Source organism: Malania oleifera, chromosome 3 (genome assembly GCF_029873635.1).
Source record: "Malania oleifera isolate guangnan ecotype guangnan chromosome 3, ASM2987363v1, whole genome shotgun sequence".
NCBI lineage: Eukaryota > Viridiplantae > Streptophyta > Magnoliopsida > Santalales > Ximeniaceae > Malania > Malania oleifera.
This window is the reverse complement of record NC_080419.1, coordinates 53,987,945-54,003,310: the sequence shown is the minus strand read 5'-3', so window position 1 is coordinate 54,003,310 and position 15,366 is coordinate 53,987,945. Positions and strand designations below refer to the sequence as shown.

The 15,366-nt window shown below is 34.4% G+C and overlaps 1 non-coding gene across 1 annotated transcript; it reads left to right on the top strand.

Moving 5' to 3' along the window:
• The first annotated feature begins 632 nt into the window (after positions 1–632).
• Positions 633–738, top strand: LOC131152470 (small nucleolar RNA R71). Its single transcript, XR_009135970.1, has one exon. It is a non-coding gene; the product is annotated as a small nucleolar RNA R71 (small nucleolar RNA).
• Positions 739–15,366: the final 14,628 nt, after the last annotated feature.

Here is a 15,366-nt window from a genome sequence, read left to right as displayed (position 1 = left end):
GAGATGGTTGCTGATAAACTGAAGATCTAGGGGCAGAAACAGGTGGATTTTGAGAGTTTTGGAATAAGTGAGGAGGTGGATCAGTGGGTGATTGCTGAGGTATTTGAGCTTGAAAACTCATAGCTTATGGCCTCCAAGAGTAGTTAGGATGCTTACTCCACCCAAGATTGTACGTGTTCGAATAAGAGTCATTGGTCAGCCTATCGTACCAATTATTGGTGGCTTTAACTTCCTCCTACACAAACTCGGGTGGGGGAGGTGCATGGGGGCAATTATAAAATGTGTGTGAAGGATCAGAGCATATAGCACACACCTCTACACACGCCAAAGGCTGAGGTTGCTATCCTAGGGACAAGAACTGATCTACTTTTTTCACTATGGTGTGCAGTATGGGTGCAAGATCATGGCCCGCGGCTAACTCATAAACTCTCATAGGATTGGAAGAGGAAGATTGGGATAGTCTACGAGCAGCAACAACATGCTGGTAAGAATTCTTGACAAGGTTCTCAAAGAGAGGCCATGCCTCATTCTCGTGTTTGGTGAGGAAAGTACCTCCACAAGATGCATCTACCATGGACCGATCTTGCTCAACTAATCCTTCATAGAAGGTTTGAACTAATTGCCACCTAGGGACTTGGTGATGTGGGCATTTGTGCAAGAGGTCCCTAAAGCACTCCCATCTCTCAAAAAACAGTTCCCCATTTAATTATGAGAAACTAGTGACTGCCTTCCTCGACTGGTTAGTTTTCCTAAAAAAGAAGTGTTGACTCTATGAATCCAATCCTGCTTTGATAATGACAAATCACTTGGTATATGATCTGTGCATTGAGAGTGTGAACATGAACATTATTTAGCATGCACGGATGTCAAGGAAGTCATGAAAGCCATGAGGATTAAAGATTATACAACCAGGTACAATTCAAGGAACTAAAAGAGTAGAAGAATGGAGATGCAAGCGTCAAGTTCAAGATAGTCAAGGGAATAGGTATTTAGATTTCATTATATTTACATAATTTATATGATATAGCTAGAAGCCCAAAATCATACCTTAGACTGACCTGTTTGCACATGCATATCATGAAGAATTTATTTAAAAGAGTCTAAGTTAAACTAAATTTTGGAGGCAAATTTTTAGAGGCCTCATCGACGAACCCAATGGCCTCGTCGACGAACATATGAAGGCCACTCGGTGACGAACACCTTGTTCTCGTCGATGAGAAAATACCGAGAGCACAAATATTTCAGACAAGTCTTTTGTCGACGAACTCATGTTCACGTCGACGAACTAGTGTTGAACACTCGTCGATGAAGGTGTCCTCTCATCGATGAATGTCGAGCACTGAACTTCAGTGTCAGCGAGAATATGGACAGATTAGGTTTTAATCTCCATGATCTAACGGCTAGGATTGAATCTAAGGATGAGAACACTTATAAATTGGATCTTAAACCCTAGTGCCTGAATTGCGATTCAGCGGGGATATGCGTGGAATTTCGTCCATTTAATTTGATCCAAGGATTGAGATTAAACCTAGGGTCGAGAACTCATATAAAATTAACATAAGAACCCTAGTGCCTCACTTTTTGAACATATCTTGGAATCCTTGAACGTTTTTGATTGATCTTGAGAGCATCAAACGAAAATACATCTTTTGCCTGCACTCCAAAGTATTCACATCTAGTTTTGGCATTCTTTACGTTGATCTTAAAGGCATCACGCATATATTTAGCCATCAACGTTGGTATTGAGGTTTGAGTATCTTTGAATATACAAGTCTGATTTTTGTTTTTCCGCATTCATTATTTTAATATATTTATTGGGAGTATAAATCAATATTTCGATATTGTATATTGATTGATTGAATAAATATTTGAGAAAGTTATTTTTTGAAATAACCAAATCTTTGAGATATTTTAAAGCTATTTTTTATTCAAAGATTTGTTAATTGGGTATTTGATTGGAAATTCTCAGAGCTTCTTGAAACAAATTTTGAAGACTATTTTTTAAAGTATTGTTTAAATCTTTGCAAAATATTCAAAGTCATATTTATTCAAAGATTTGATATTAACAAATTGTTTGATAGGAGGAATATAAATTTGAGCATTATTCAATATTATTTTAAAGGATCCTGTTGTCAAATCTTGTTTAACATTATTTGAGATTAAACCCTAAGATCTCCAAAGTTCTTATCCTTAAGAAATCAACTTTTTGAGAGATATTGATTAAAGGGTAATTTTATGAAGTATATCATTCATATAACGATTTCATCGTTACATACATACTGAGCTTCAAATTTTATCATATGAATATGTGTTAAGGATTTCTATTGTACTCGCCAGCTTGTGTAGAAGCATTGTTGAGTTATTTGCAGAGTTGTTATATTGTAATCACGGTTCGGGTTGTGAACCGGGTTTGAGGAGAAAGTTGTATCTTTTGTAAGCAACGGATTAGGAGGAAGTTGTACCTATTGTAGGTAGCGGATGTAAGGGAAACTCTGTCCTGGTTAAAGGAATAGGGATTTAGTGGAATACCTGAGTGGGTTGCTCAAGGCAAGGACATAGGCCGGGTTGGCTGAACCTCATAAAAATTGTGTTTGCCTTCTCTCTTTCCTTACTCCTTTTAATTTTTGCATCGCAGTTCATTACCTATCTTGCATGTGTGTATGTTGAATAACTTTACAAGCACTTGGTAATTAATTGGGTATAACTTAATATAAAATTATTGGATTGAATTAATTTCAAGGCTTGGTGATTGTCTGTGTTAAATCGTAAAATAAGGACTGATTTATGAAGTAAAATTAAATATTCTCAAAATACCCAATTCACCCCCCTCTTGGGATTACACCTGAATTCACATTTGGTATCAGAGCGAGGTTTACATAGACTTAATCGTTATTTTTGTAAAACGATCACATGGTACACATTGGTGTAACTCCATTCGGTGAGGAACACTCGTGCACTAGACCACCAATTTTCTATGGTGTAAATTACACTTACTGGAAACATAGGATGAGTATATACTTGTTAAATATAGATTGGAAAGTATGGAAAATAGTTTCTAAGGGAAACCATGTTCCCATGAAAGTAGTTGATAAGGTAAATGTTCCTAAGACTGAAGATGAATATACAGAGGAAGACTGAAAATCTGTGCAAATAAATGCTACTGCAATGAACTTGCTATTCTGTGCATTAGATGTAAATGAGTTTAATAGGGTGATGACCTATAACACTGCTAAAGTGATTTGGGAAAAGTTAGAAGTCACATATGAAGGTACTATGGAAGTAAAATATAGTAGGATAAACATGCTTACTAGTGAATATGAGGCATTTAACATGACTGCTGATGAATCTATTCAATCCATGTACACTAGATTCACACACATCACGAATTCTTTAAATGCTCTTGGTAAATCTTACCCTACTTATGAGTTGATCAGGAAGATACTTAGGGGACTACCACTAGTTTGAGAAGCTAGGGCCACTGTAATAGCAGAAGGAAGGAATCTAAAGGAGATGTCGGTTGATGAATTGATTGGTTCACTTATTACTTATGAACTAGCAATAAATGAAAGGAAGAATGAGAAAAACAAAACTAAGAATGTTAGAGTGCTTAAGGCATCATCCAATAGCTCCAGTGAGGGGAGTGATTCAGAATCAGATGATAACATGGTGCTTATCACTAAGAAATTCAGAGAGTTCATGAGAAAGAACAAGAAATACACCAGGAAATTCAAGGGCTCAAAAACAAAAAAGGGAGAGTCAAGCAGAAGAAAGCAAAAGGATGATCTTCCTATGTGCTATAATTGTAGAGAAGTTGCACATATCAAGCTAGATTGTCCCCAGCTGAAGAAAGTGTCTAAAAAGAAGAAGAAGAAGAAGGCACTAAAGGTTGGCTAGGATACTTACAGTATCAGTAGTTCAAAATCTGAATCCAGTGATGACAAGATTGCAAATCTATATCTGATGGCTCATGAAGACCATGAGGTACAATCTTTTTGTTCTGCTTCATCTTATTATTCCAGTGATTCAGAAAATGAAAATAGCATGCTTTCTTATGATGAACCGCATCAGGAATATCTATATACCCTTAAAATGCTTGAGAAAACGAATAAGAAAAATTTTGGGTTGAAATTAAAATTGAAAGAATTTTCAAAGTTAATAGAAAGTCAAAATAAATCCCATGCATCTCTCATGAAAGACAAGGATTTGAAAATTGAAGAGTTAGAAAGGGATTTAAAAGACAAATTTAAGATTATCTGTAAATTTATAGAAGGACAAACTAATTTTGAAAAACTCCATGGAATTCAAAGAAACTCACTCCTTGGAATTCAAAGAAACTCCCTAGAAAAGGAAGGTCTTGGTTATAATGGAAAGGATAACCTGAAATAAAGACATCTTTATATGGGATATTTCGTAAGAGAGTCGAAATCTTATGTTCCAACTAAAGACTATTATAAAAATATTACATGTTTTAAATGTAAGAAGTTGGGTCACATAAAATTCAACTGTCCTTTTAAAAATAAAGATTTCAAAATTAAGAAAGTCTGGAAAGTCAAAGGAGAATCTAGTACTAACCCCTATGGACCCAAGAAAATCTAGGTACCAAAATTAGTTATCCGATTATATTTTGCAGATGTGCTTGAGATTGTCCTCCTCGAAGGACAAGTGGTATATGGATAGCGGATTGTCGCGACATATGACAGGAGATAAAGCTAAATTCGCATCCATCATATCCAAAGATGGAGGATTCGTTACATTAGGGGATAACTTGAAAGGTAAAATCATTGGAGTTGGTAAGGTTGGTAAGTAACCTTCACTTGTCATTGATAACGTGTTATTAGTTGATGGAAAGAAACACAACTTAGTGAGTATAAGTGAATTATGTGATAAAGGTTATAAAGTCTCATTTGAACATGACAAATGCATTATAGAGAACAAATTCGAAAACAAAGTATTGTTTACTGCAGATCGTAATGAAAATGTCTACACCACTAGCTTTGACAATCTTACTTCTCAACATGTTACCTGTTTTACTGCTATGAATGAAATTAGTTGGATTTGGCATAGGAGACTAGGACACGCAAAGATGGACTTGATATCTAAACTAGTTAAGGGAGACTTAGTTAAAGGATTGCCTAAGGCTAAATTCGTGAAATATAAAATCTGTGATGCATGTCAACTAGGAAAACAAGCAAGATATAGTTTTAATAAAAATAAAGTTATTTCTACTACGAGACCACTTTAAATGCTACACTTAGACTTATTTGGTCCAAACCCAACTCAGATATTAGGAGGAAAAGCATATGCTTTCGTCATAGTTGATGATTATTCAAGATATATATGGGTACTATTTTTAGGTCACAAAGATGAAGCGTGTGAACGATTCATAAATCTATGCAAGAAAATTCAAAATGAAAAGGGATATACTATCACTAAAATCCGAAGTGATAAGGGTAGAAAATTTAAAAATCAAGGCATGGAAGACTACTGCGATTCATTAGGAATAGCTCATAACTTTTCTGCTCCTAAAACAACACAACGGAATGGTGTAGTTGAAAGAAAGAATAGGTCTATACAAGAAATGGCCAGAACTATGCTTAATGAACATAAACTACCTAAATACTTTTAGGCCGAGGCAATAAATACCGCCTGCTATGTTCTAAATAGAGTTTTTATTAGACCATCTCTAAATAAGACTCCTTCTGAATTATGGAATGGCCATAGACCAAACATATCGTATTTTCATGTCTTTGACTGTAAATGTTTTGTGCTTAGAGACAATGAACACTTAGGAAAGTTTGATGTGAAATCAGATGAAGGTATCTTTCTAGGGTATGCCTTAGATAGTAAAGCCTACAGGGTGCATAATAAACGAACATTCACTATTGTAGAATCTATCCATGTAGTATTTGATGAGTCAAATCCTTTCTCCAAAAAGACTGATGAGGATGAAATTGAAATAAATAAGGAATTTGAAAAACTGTCTATTGAAAATGATTCAAATAAGAGAAATGAAACTAAGGAACCATCTACTGAAAATAATCAAATTGAAAATGAGGTTAATGAACCACCTAGAGAATGGAAGTATATAAAGAATCAACCCATTGATCAAATAATAGGTGAACCATCACGTGGAGTAGTCACACGGTCCTCACTCAGAAACATGGTTAGTCATTGTGTATTCCTATCTCAAGAAGAACCTAAGAATGTGAGTGATGCAATTGAGGATGAATCATGGGTGATATCCAAGCAAGAAGAGCTAAACCAGTTTGATAGAAATAAAGTATGGACATTAGTTCCTAGACCTAAAGATAAGACAGTTATTGGAACAAAATGGATATATAAGAACAAGAAATATGAACATGGGATAGTTGTTAGAAATAAGGCAAGACTAGTAGCTCAGGGATATAACCAGGAAGAAGGAATAGACTTTGAGGAAACCTTTGCACATGTAGCTCGAATGGAAGCCATTCAAATGCTTTTAGCTTATGTTGCTTTTAAGGATTTCAAGTTGTATCAAATGGATGTTAAAAGCGCATTTTTAAATGGCTACATAAGTGAAGAAGTTTATGTAGAACAACCCCCAGGTTTTGAAAACCATAAGTATCCAAATCACGTTTATAGACTAACAAAAGCTTGTACGGTTTAAAACAAGCTCCTAGAGGTTGGTATGAAAGACTAAGCGATTTTCTACTAGATAATGGATTTATCAGAGGGAAGATGGACACAACACTTTTCATAAAGTCTAAGAAGAGTAACATGCTCCTAGTTCAAGTATACGTAGATGATATCATATTTGGAGCAACAAATGAAGAGTTGTGCAATGAGTTTGCAAGTACTATGCAAAATGAATTTGAGATGAGTATGATGGGTGAACTAAATTTCTTCCTAGGACTTCTAATCAAACAAGCAAACCATAGAATTTTTATAAATCAATCGAAGTACATTAGAGATATACTCAAAAGGTTTAATATGGAAGATGGAAAAATACTAGGAACACCTATGAGCTCTTCACTAAAATTAGACAAAGACGAACAAGGTATACCAATGGATGTCAAGCCCTATTGCGAGATGATTGGTAGCTTACTATATTTGACTGCCAGCAGACTTGACATAATGTTCCGTGTATGTTTGTGCAAAAGATTTCAGGCTGCACCAAGAGAGTCACATTTATTAGCTGTCAAACGAATACTTAGATACCTGATAGGAACCATTGAACTGGGATTATGGTTTCCTAAGTATACATCCTTTAAGATTATTAGCTATTTAGATGCTGATTTTGCCAGTAGTAAAGTGGATAGAAAGAGCACGAGTGGCACATGTCATTTCCTAGGACATTCTTTAGTATCTTGGTTTTCAAAGAAGCAGAATTCAATTGCTCTTTCCACAACGGAGGCAAAATACATAGCGGCAGGAAGTTGTTGTGCTCAAACGCTATACATGAAGCAACAACTGATAGATTTTGGATAAAAATATAACACAATTCCTATAAGATGTGACAATATAAGTGCAATAAACATCTCAAAGAATCCTATATTACATTCACGAACTAAACATATAGAAATTAGACATCATTTTCTTCGTGATCATGTACAAAAAGGAGATGTGACACTTGAGTTTGTATGTATAGATGAACAATTGGCAGACATATTCACAAAACCACTTTCGGAGAATAGGTTTATCCAGATTAGACATGAATTAGGTCTTATGCATAGTTGAGAAGTTGTCTAGAATTATATTAGACTGTATAATTGCAGGGGACCAAAATTAACAATTGGTTAAATTTATTGCTTTTGGTATTACACTTGGCAAAATTTTCTAACAGTTAGTATCCAAATTTTTCCAAAGTCTCCAAATATCTGGCATTAAACTCAAGACATGGTTATCGCATGGTTAAGTGTTAGGATTTTAATGACTAATTTGCTTATACATGCCTATGTAACTTGAAATACTGTGTTTGTACACATTGACATTTGATTCCACAACACAGATATACATTAGAAAGGCTGAGAAGTAAATTGAATAACATAGGGGGAGAAGTTGAGCTTTGTTTTGTAGAAATGAGATATTTAAGTCAGAACATTTGAATACTTACCTTTTTGTTGATGTCAAAAGGGGGAGAAGAATATAAGTTTTATAGATATAAGTTTTATAGCAAAAATAATGTTTGCAAAAGGGGGAGAAGCATATAAGTTTTTTTTAAGGCAAGGAGAGAAAAGCACATAAGTACATGAGTTATACGTGCAAAACTGTTAGTTTTACTGTGATCCCAAGAGGGGGGTGAATTAATATTTTTAAAATTAATGCCCTAGGTTAGTATCTTAACAGCAGTATATTCATAACCCTAAAGTCAATCTAGTGTAAGTAAAATAAATCAATTGTAATATGTAGCATAAATTAAATAATGCAATTTAATCAACTAAGCATGCGCTAGAAAGCAGTAAAGAGAGATGACACGCAGAAGTGCTATCGAGGTTCGGCAAATTGCCTGCGTCCCCGCCTTGGCTAACAAGCAGAAGGATTACCACTATAATGCTTACTTAAATGGGTGGAGTGGCACCTAAACAACCAGGTCAATTAGCACAGGGCTGACCTCAACCTTTGCACACAATCCTTACCGAACTGGATTACCACCCCCTTAAGCCATGCCTGGAATACAACAATATTTTCTCAATCAACTGCTACAGTGATTATGCTTTCATGTAAAGAAGATATGTACCCAATATGCACAGTCACATATACATCAATAATATGGATATAGTGTAAGCTCAGTGATGCAAACAGTTGTGCTAACAACACTCAGTATGGTATAATCAGTGAGATGCTCATGAGTGTTCAATACAAGCAACATCTTGGAATTTAAGCAAAGCACAGTTCAACGGAAAATCAATATTCCAAAGATATCAATCAGATATTCAAACTAGTTCAAGAAGATTTTCTTCAATGAAATAAGCACACTACTAGTTTGAAAAAATTTTGCTTGTTGAAAATATCTTTGCACAACAAAAATCAAAGCTATTGGACACTTGCAATAATAATGCAAATATCCTAAGCTTACTAGTTTATCCCCATATGAGATTTATAATATGAAAATCTGTGGGATAAACCTAAGTTCAAACTCCCCAAGAATAATATCACAATCAAACACACAAATGGGAGTTTGTAGCACACTGTAGCAATCACAAGCACTCTAAATATGCTCTCTCAATCTCAGAATGTATCAAGGAAATGGAAATTTGAGAGTATTTGGACAAAGAGAGTGTTTTCAAAAGAGAGAATTTTGGCTAATGAAAATTGCTAATCTTTGCAAATGAGCCTATATTTATAGGCAAAGGTAAAATTATAATCGTTTGGGGCCTGTTGGGAATTATTAGAAAAGTTTCAAATAGTTAAAACACAATTAACCCAACTTAACCCGATTTTACCGCAGTTAAAATAATTTTAACCCGGCAAGGTTCGGGTGGCTGAACTGTGGTTCGGTCACCCGAACAGACACAGTTATAAAAGCTATTTAAATATGTTCGACAGCCCGAGTTCAAGTTCGGTGGCCCGAAATAAAGTCAGAAACATTTCTTCGTAACTTCGGGTGCTCGGTCATAGGTTTGATAGTCAGAACTTGTGTGTTTGGTCGCCCGGGGCTCAGTTTGAACAAAATAGCTTGGTAGCCCGAGTTGGTGGAATGTCTCTTTCAGGTGCTTCATGCCCCTGTGGACGGTATGCACAAAATAGTTCAGTCGCCTAAGAGCTTAAGTCAACTATTGACTTATCAACAGTTCAGGCGCCCAAGGAGTTTTGAACTCCCTGGGGTCGATCGCCCAAGCTCTCTCAATTTCCCTAAAAAATATTCAATTAAGTGCATTTTAAACACTCCTGCATTTTGTATGATATATGTGAGAGTGTTGGGACCTAGAGTCATACTATGGTCTTACTGAACTTACCATATATCCTATATGCACGATATGCAGGTAATTAATACAGACCATATTCCTAGTTACTATTACAAACCCATATTACATAAATTGAATTGGTAATACAAATTAAAATCTTCAGGATCTTCATGTCTTGCTTCAAGTTTCATTCTTTGAGATGTTCATCTTAGCATGTACAAACACTTGAAAACCATCAAATACCTAAGTATTTGTCATTATCAAAATCGGGTGTAACCTATAAGGTTAACAAAAACTACTGCTTGTTTTTACATTGTATATGAGCATATTTCATATTGCTGAATTTTATATGGTGCATTATTTGAGAGGGAGCCTTGTTAGGCGTAAACCATTTTCTATTTTTACTCGTGTATTTGTCATCATAAAAAAGGGGGAGATTATTGACTCTATGAGTCCAATCCTGTTTTGAAAATAACAAATCACTTGATATTTGATCTGTGCATTGAGAGTGTGAACAAGAACATTATTTAGCATACATGGAAGTTGAGGAAGTCATGGAAGCCATGAGGATTAAAGAATATACAATCAAGCACAATTCATGGAACTAAAAGAGTAGAAGAATGGAGATGCAAGCGTCAAGGTCAAGATAGTCATGGGAATGGGTATTTAGATTTCATTGTATTGAATAGGAACATTATTTAGCATGCATAGAAGTTGAGGAAGCCATGGAAGCCATGAGGATTAAAGAATATACTATCAGGCACAATTCATGGAACTAAAAGAGTAGAAAAATGGAGATGCAAGCGTCAAGTTCAAGATAGTCATGGGAATGGGTATTTAGATTTCATTGTATTTACATAATTTATATGATATAGCTAGAAACCCAAAATCATATGTTAGACTGACCTTAGGACATATGCATATCATGAAGAATTTACTTAAAAGAGTCTAAATTAAACTAAATTTTGGAGGCAAATTTTTAGAGGCCTTGTCAACAAACCCAATTGCCTGGTCGATGAACGCATGAAGGCCACTTGGAGACGAACACCTTGTTCTCGCTGACGAGAAAATACCAAGAGCACAAATATTTCAGACAAGTCTCTCGTCGACGAACTCATGTTCACGTCAACGAACGAGTTTGAACACTCGTCAACGAAGGTGTCCTCTTGTCGACGAATGTTAGGCGCAGAACTGCAATTCAGCGGGGATACGCGTGGAATTTCGTTCATTTAATTTGATCCAACGGCTGAGATTAAACCTAAGGTCGAAGATCTTCTATCATATTTTTATTCTTTCTTTCTAATTTCTTCATTTTCAAGTCTTTTTCTTTTTCAGCAAGATTTTTATGTTCTAATTCTTTTATTGCAGCTTCATACTTATTTTCTATTTTCTATTTTCTTGAGTTTTGAATCTTTACCATTTTTAGAAATCTTAATTGATTCTAGCTCTTTCATCATTCCATCATTTTTGTTTTTCAATGATGTGTTTTCTTTGGTTACTTTGATAGCAACTTATGTACTTTGAATAAATCATTTTGAATTTCTTCATAAGATGACATGCTCTCATTATTTGATTTATCACTACTATAACCATTTACCGATTTGGATGAGGAGCTTCCCTCATCGTCCCATGCCATAAAGCAAGTGTAAGCAACCTCTTGGTCACTTGATTCACATTCCAAACTACTTGTGCTATCCCAAGTAGTGGATTTTATGGCATTTTTCTTTTTCTTTTTAGAATCTTTCTGAAGTAGTGGACACTTCAGCTTTAAATATCCAGCTTTGTTGCAATTATAAAATGTGGGGATTTTATTTTTAGATTTCTTTTTTCTAATTTCTTCTTCTTCTAATTTGATGTCTTGGTTTCTACTTTTGAATTTCTTTTTCCTTTTAAGGATTTTTGCAAGTTTCTTAGATATGAGGGCTAGTTCGTCTTCATCCATCTCTTCTTCACTACTAGAGTTTTCTTTTGAGGTTTTGAAGGCTATTGATTCTTGGGCTTTGGTTTTTCCACTTCTTTCATTCATTGTCATTTCGTATGTGAGGAGAGAACCTATAAGTTAATCTAGCGAGGTATATTTCAAATTTCTTTCTTCGATTATTGCAATGGTTTTAGATTCCCATATAGGTGGAAGACATTTAAGTATTTTTCTAATCATTTCATAAGTAGTGTATGTTTTTCCTAAGGGATTTAGGGAATTTATTATGTGAGTGAACCTAGTGTACATGCTCGTTATAGATTCATCTGGGTTCATCTTAAAAGCTTCATATTCACTTGTAAGCGTATCAATCCTATCATCCCTAACATCTATATTGCCTTCATAAGTTACTTCTAGCTTGTCCCATATTTCCTTGACCGATTTGCAAGTCATGACTCAATTGAATTCATTAACGTTTAGAGCACAATACAAAGCATTTATGGCACTTGATTTTATTTGAAGCATTTTGTAGTCTATATCAGTCATATCCTTTTTCTCTTTAGGAATTTGTTTTCCATCCACACTTTTGGTAGGAATTAGATCTCCATCCATGACAACTTCCCAAGCTTTCCAATTCATAGTTTGAAGATATATTCTCATACGCTGCTTCCAAAAAGTATAGGTCAAACCACAAAATATGGGTGGCCTAGTTGAGGATTGTCCTTCTTCAAAGGGAGCTACGCCTAAGTGTGCCATTATATCTTTATATAACTACTTGTTAGGACTTGTTATAACCCCTCTCTGATACCAATTGAAAACTAAGGTGTAGTTCCAAGAGGGGGGTGAATTGGGTTTTAAACTTTTTTTAAAAACTTTTTATGATTTCTTTAACTTAATTTAATTCTTTCAATGAATTCTTGATTTCTTGTTGATTTGGCAATCACATAATAAAAGCTTAATTTTCTTTATCTAATCCACAACGACAAAACAAATAGACATTCAATCAACCACTCAAACTAATTAACCACAATGCAAGTAACCAATCAATTAGCTACGCAATATTCAATTAAGATTTTTAGTTTGTCTATAGCCCTGTGGTGAATGAAATTGTAAGCCCTATAGAGAATGTAATTTGTTTCTATATTTGATATTTAACACAACATCCACACTATTCCCAAAATTCAGAATTTAAATAAACTCTTAGTTAATTTATCTTTGAGTGTTAACCAATCAACGTACTCCCTTTGTCGGCCGGAATAACACCGTTTACACACTCCTTTAGTAGGCTAGAGCCCGCCTTTGCAAGTGATATCCCCTCACTCGATCACTCCTTCAATTAGGCTAGAGCCTGCCTCTCTAAGCGATATCCCCTCTCTTAGCCAATGATCTGAATACCTTGGACTTGTTACAATCTATGAGAGATATAAAAAATAGATGTGAACAAAGAGTGCTCTCATAAAGAGCTGATTAGTACAAGTTAAATCTATATACTTCAATCAAAATCACAATATGGAAATATGAAGCTCAAGAAGATATCACCGTAAGCCTTCTTTCTAGGTTGAAAGAATTAAGAGTAGGCTCATAATTTTCTTTATAAATTCACATCAAATCTCAATCATGAAACTTGGAAATTGATTGCACAAGAGAGCTTTGAAAGAATTGGGAGATTTGAGAGCAAGAAAGCTTGTTTGCTGTATTTTCTTGATGTATTTAATCCTTAACCTTGGAGGGTTATTTATAGATGAGTAATCAAGTCTATTTCATGTTCCCCAAGTGTCTTGAAGTGTCCCTAAAGTTTTCTCAAAGTTTAGAGCCCAAGAAATATGAATTAGAATTTCAAAACGTTTAAAAAGAATGATTGTTAACAGTGTTTAGACGTTTAAACTTTCGGGTTCAGTAGTCTGAGGTGGTTCTGCCTTTTTAGAAAACTTTCAGGAAAATCTTCAGAAGTCTAAACTTAATCTTCAGTCTTCTAAAAAAATTCTTCAGACGTCTGAAGTTACACTTCAGTCGTCTAAAGTTACACTTCAATCATTTGAAGTGGCTCTGTCTGCTGTTCAATCTTCTGAAGTTCTGCCATGAACAATGTTCAGTTTGCTGAAAATTTCGACCCCGCTTTGTTATTTTAGTAATAATATTTTCTACACAACTCCAAATTAAATTGTTCTTGATTTCAAAAGAAATGTAAGAGAAAATCCTACAACTTTCATGTTGAACTTGTTTTAAAATAAGGAATTTTTGTTAGAGAAAAATGCACCTCAATGCGGATGTAGAAAAAATGACAACATTTGGAAAAACCTTTTTTTGGAGTTTTTCATTCCAAAAATAATTTTAACCTTTTTGAAATATCTTTTCACCTTATAAAAATATTTTCCAAGTATTTTAAAAGGTATCTAGGTCCAATAAATTAACCTAAGAGCTTCTTGTATCCATATTGAAATCGAATGAAGTACTTACATAAAGAATTCTTAGATTTTTGACATTCTTAAACACTTAAGTGTTCATGCTTTGTCTTGGCTCTTTCTTCAAACTTTAATATCAAGTTCATCCTCTCATAGTCATCAAGCTTTAATATATCATCCATGCCTTCAAATATTCTTTAAGCTTTATATGATCATGTTCCTTTGGAATATAAGCTTCATTTGATCCTTGTGAGCACTTTGACCTTACTTTCACATATGTGATCCTTGTGAGTTTTGAAATATCACCACTCAACCAAAACTGTTAAGTTTCACTTATTTGTTAGCATCAAAATAAGATTTTAAACCTTGTAAGGCCAACAATCTCCCCTTCTTTGATGATGAGAAACAATAAGCAAAAATTTGAGTAAGTCTTAAGAAGGCTCCCTCTTTCAATAAGCATCGTATTGACAAACTTAACAATATCATAATCAACTTCAAAAACTCTTTTACTATCATGCTCATCACATTATTCAATATCAATATCAATCAATATCAAGTACTTCTCCTCTTTTTAATATATCATTTCAATAAGCTTCCAATTTTTAATATCATGCTTAGTTTTTGCCCAAAACTTCTCCCCTTTTTGACATCAATCAAAAAGAGTGAGACATTAAGTACTAAGGCTATGAGCATCCATAAAAAGTATAGTACTTTAAACTTCAGCATGCATAATAATTCATAATACCAATTATTTATTCCATGATTCCAATTTAATAATTCGGGAAGAAACATAATACAAGCAATAAGTCATAATACTCCCCTTGAATTTAATACATTCAGATTTGATACCAATTATGCTTTTAAGTTTATTTTCCATGCTTCATATATTGATTCATATCCTGTATGTTCTCATGAACACAATCATCATCATGTTAACATCATCAATATCATAACATGCTCATGAGTTCAATTATGCTTATCATTCTTAAATATCAATTTGTGATACCAATTGAGCCTTTTAAATTGTGATACCAAAAAAACTTTATAGATACCAAAGCTAATATCACATTATGCATGGTTCATGGATATAAAAAATATCATTCATAGTTCATGGATACCAATATAAAGAGCAGCACAAGACAAATTTATCCACTTGATTCAT